This window comes from Hipposideros armiger, unplaced genomic scaffold (assembly GCF_001890085.2).
Source record: "Hipposideros armiger isolate ML-2016 unplaced genomic scaffold, ASM189008v1 scaffold_62, whole genome shotgun sequence".
Classification (NCBI taxonomy): domain Eukaryota; kingdom Metazoa; phylum Chordata; class Mammalia; order Chiroptera; family Hipposideridae; genus Hipposideros; species Hipposideros armiger.
Window position 1 is genome coordinate 1742193 of NW_017731412.1, and position 5143 is coordinate 1747335.

Consider the following 5143-nt stretch of genomic DNA (forward strand, 5'->3'; position numbering starts at 1 on the left):
GCCCTGTTTGTGATCGCTGGGCACGATTCTGGGCAAGGAGCCACGTGGGACAGGAGGCAGCAGTGGGAGAAGCGGGCAGGGTTTCCAAACCCCCCTCCGGCGGGCTGGCTGCCGAGGAAGCAGGGTGGTTAAGTCCCCCCCTCCCACGGCCTGAAAACAAGGTGTCTGTCAGTGCACACCCGTTTCCTCCTTCCTCAGCCCTACTCTCCAAAGGGCCCCTCCCCGCCCTGTCTTGGAACGGAGAAGCAGGAAGAAAGAAGCCACTGGAGCCTGAGACTTGGGGGTGGGGATGAGGAGAGTGGGTTTTTCCACAGCTGTGGCCAAGACCAAAGGAGAAGTTGTGCCCTCCTGTCACGCAGCGGCCCCAGGACAAAGGGGACAGAGACAGGTGGGAGGCTGGGACCTCAGCCTCAGCATCGTGGCCAGGGAGCCCTACGAGGACTTGGAAGCAGCACCCCATTTAACAGAGAGGAATGCTGAGGCCTGGACGTGGATTGGCTGGCCCCGGAGCGATCGCCATTGTTCCAGCTTCTGAAGACAAGTTGTTTGTGTAGGGACCTCCTGCTCTCCTGTCCTCTGCGCTGTAAACAGTCCCAGGGCAGGGGCGGGGCCTGTCACTTCTCAGCCTCATGTCCTTAGAGGAGTCACCTAACTCCCCTAGGCCTAGGTTCCCTCATCTGTCACGTGTAGCACAGGTCTGGCCACTCTTTGACCCCATCTAGCCCTGACCTACCCCATCAGCCTTGAATTCCTCACACCAACTTACAGACCGTCGCTCTGTTCTAGGAGGGGCCCCAGCCCCCCGCTTCAGGGCCTTTGCACAGGCTGCTCCCTCATCCTTCAGGTCTGGGTTCACATGTCGCTTCCTCAAGGAAGCCTCCCTGCCCTGCTCCTTGCACTCAAGACCTGTCCTCCTAACCCTATCGGAATGTGATGACATAGCTGCAGGGTCGTTTGATTCACCTGGTCTCCTTATTTAGCTCCAAAAGGGCAGGTCTTGTCTTATCCACTGCTGCGTCCTCTCACAGCACCTGACACATAGTAGGTGCTCAATAAACATGTGCCAAAAATAATTTTTTTAAACCTCCAAAGAACAGAAATTAAGAAGGGAAGGATGCATACTGGCTTCAAGATGACAGCAGCCTCAGGAGGAAAGGAAGGCAGTGTGGCCTGAGGTGAGAAAGACCCAAGAAAGGCTCAGCTGTATCTGGAGTGTTGTGATGAAGAGGGTGGACTCCACACCCAGGAGGCTTGAGTTCAAATCCCATCTTAGACTTGACACCAAAAGCATCACCCGTAAAGAAGAAGGTGGCAAAATGGACCTCATCAAAATCTAAAACTTTGCTTTGCGAAAGACCATGTGAAGAGGATGAAAAAAGAAGCTACAGACTGGGAGAAAATGAATATCCAACCTGTAGAACACGTAGACGTATCTCTAGAATATGGAGAGAAATCTCAAAAACTCAACAGTGCGGGGGAAAAGTCCAATTAGAACATAGGCAACAGGCATGGACAGATACTTTGCTGAAGAGGATATACAAATGGCAGATAAGCACGAGAAGACGCTCATCATCATGAGCCATTAGAGAAATGCAAAGTAAAACCGCCATGAAATATCACGACACACCTATTAGAAGAGCTAAAACACAAAACGGTGATTATAGCGAAGATGCAGAAACACTGGACAGCTCACACGTAGCTGGTGAGAGTGTAAAATGGCACAGCCACTGTGGCAAAGAATATGGCAGTTTCTTTAAAAAAGAAAAAAAACCTAACTATGCACTTACCATAGGAGCCAGGAATTGAGCTCTTGGGCATCTGATAGACCTGAGAAATGACAACTTATGTTCGCACAGAACCCGGGGCATGAATCTTCAGAGTGGCTTTATTTATAATAGCCCCAAACTGGAAGCAACCCAAATATCCTCCAAGCTGAATGGTTAAACAAACTGTGGTCTCATCCAGATTGTGGAATGCTACTTAGTAATCAAAAACAACAAACTGAAGAACAACAACAACAACAACAACAAACTGATACATGTAATAAGGAGGATGGCTCTCAAGGGACTTATGCTGAGTGAAAAAAAAGCCACTCTCAAAAGGTTACATACTATATAATTCCAATTATATGACATCCCTGAGGTGAAAAAAAAAACAGAGAGAGCAGAGGAATGGTTGCCAGGGGTTAGGGAGGCAAGGGGGGGGGGAGGTGGTTGTAGCTAGTAAAAGCATCGCAGGAGGGGGTTTTTGAGATAAATGCTTTGTATCTTTATTTTTATTTTATTAAATTATTGGGGTGACATTGGTTAGTAAAATTCTATAGGTTTCAAGTGTACAGTTCTCTAATACATCATCTGTATATTGCATCCAAAGTCAAGCCTTCTTCCATCACTATATATTTGACCCCCTTTACCCTTTTGTATCCTGACGGTGGTGGTCACAAGAGCTACAAGTGGTAAAACTGCATAGAACTAAATACACACAGTCATACAAATAAGTGCAGGTAAAAGAGGTGAGATCCAAATAAGGTCAAGTACATTGTGTCAAAGGCAGTCCCTTGGCTGTGGTCTGTACCAGAGCTGTGCGTGATGTCACCACTGGGGGAGACTGGGTGGAAGGGGTATGGGATCTGTCTGTATTACTTTTTTTTAATTAAAAAAATTTTTTATTCGGGGACAGCCATGGTTATTGGTTACACATTGCTTTCATGCTACGGTGGCATAATTGACTCTTTTAAGGAGGGTGCAGCTCACAGGGGATCGAACCGGCAACCTTGGTGTTATCAGCACAGCACTCTAACCAACTGAGCTAACCAGTCACCCTGTATTCTGTTATTCCTTAAACTGCATGTAACTCTACAATGATCCCGAAATAAAAAACTGATTCACACAGCTAGACATCTATTAGAATGACTATTTTAAAAATTGACAATACCAACTGCTGGCAAGGATATGGGGTGATCAGAAGTCTCATGCATTGCTAGTGTGACTATCAAAATGGTACAGCCACACTGCAAAACAGTTTGCAGTGTTTTATGCAGTTAAACATACACTTATCCTATGGCCCAACAGTCCTACTCTGGCACATTTACACAAGTGAAATGAAGGCTTATACACACACACACACACACACACACACACACACACTCTGCACATAAATACAAGCTATCTTTATAATTACCCAGAACTTGAACTAACCCAACTGGGGGATGAATTAACAAACCATAGCATACAAGCAAATACTACTCAGCAATGAAAAACAATGAAGTACTAATACACACATCAACATGAATGGATCTGAGACAAATATTGCTGGTGAAAGAAGCCAGTCTCAAAATGCTACAGAGTATATAATTCCATTTATGACACTCTGAAAAAGGCAAAACTATAAGGATAAAGAACAAACAGGTCAGGGGTTGCCAGGGGCCATGGTGGGGACAACAATTGATTACAAAGGGACATAAGCACTTTTTGGGGTGATGGAAATGTTTTGTATTTTGATTGGGGTAATGGTTATATGACTTCATGCATTTGCCAAAACCCATAGAACTGTATGTGAAAAAAAATGAATTTTAATTTATGTAAATTATACCTCAATAGTTTTTAAATCAAGAAAAAAAATAGATCATGTACCTTGTAACTTCGCATCAATTTATGCAGAAAGATAGTATGTGCAAAATGCTCAGAGATAAAATGTAAATTATTTTAGCTCCCTTTTTAAAAACATGCTCTAACAAAATACTTAGGAGTTGTTTTAAGCAGTATAAGCATTACAAGTAGCTATAAGTTTTTAACAGTGTTACTCTGCAATAAAAAGATACATTTTTAAAAAAGAAAATGCATTTTTTACATGAAAAAGTAATAATTTAAAACAGAAAAATGAAATGATCAGAAGCAAAAATGACAAGATGCTAGTGTTTGTTATTTCTGGGTGGAAGGCCCATGGGTATTTGCAATTTTACTCTGGGTACTTTTTCCCAACACCACCCCCACAGTGCTGTTTTAAGGCTTAAATTAGATACTATATGCAGAGTGCTTAGCACAGTGTCTGACCCACAGTAATTGCTCAAACTACGAGGTCTGACAAATAAGATCGCGAGCTTGTTGCAATGATGTTGCTAACCTTTTTTGATATCAGAAGGATTATTCATTATGAATTTTTATCAACCAGACAGTTAACCAACTTTACTATTTGGAAATGCTGGAAAGGCTGCGTGAAAAAGTTACACGACCTGAACTTTTCGCCAACAATTCATGGCTGTTGCATCACGACAATGCACCAGCTCACACAACACTGTCTGTGAGGGAGTTTTTAGCCAGTAAACAAATAACTATATTGGAACACCCTCCGTATTCACCTGGTCTAGTCCCCATGACTGCTTTCTTTACCCAAAGATAATGGAAATATTGAAAGGAAGACATTTTGATGACATTCAGGACATCAAGGGTAATCTGACGACAGCTCTGATGACCATTCCAGAAACAGAGTTCCAAAATTGCTTTGAAGGGTGGACTAGGTGCTGGCGTCGGTGCATAGCTTCCCAAGGGGAGTACTTCGAAGGTGACTGTAGTGATATTCAGCAATGAGGCATATAGCACTTGTTCTAGGATGAGTCTGTGAACTTGTCAGACCTCGTATGTTACCTCCTCCCCTACGTCCATCCTCCAAATCCAGGTTGTGGGTCCCTTCCAAGCTGGTGTCACCTGTGTTGATGGCCCCTCTTTCTCCCTAAAAAGACTGGGGGCTCGGTGAGACGTGGCGAGAGCAGCCCCATCCCCAGAAAAGGGAATGAACCCTCAAAGGGCTGGAACATGGTAGGCCCTCAGCATCTTAAATGACCCCACCCAAGACCTGGCAAACAGTGGGGACCCAATAATTTTCTTTTGAGTGGACACCTGAGCATACAGCCATGTTATTGAGGCCCCATTCCACCGAGCCAGGAAGAGGCTTGACCAGACATGGGGCAACAAGAGGGATACATTCTTGACCGAGGGGCCCATGTCCTCTCCGCTGCACCCCAATTTAGACTTGGAGCTAAAGCCTCCTCCAGACAGGATAGAGGTTGCTCCCCTCCCTGCAGTCCCCTCCTTTTCCCCTCCCAGGGTGGATTCCTCTGGCTTCACTCCGCCAGGCAGTGGAATGT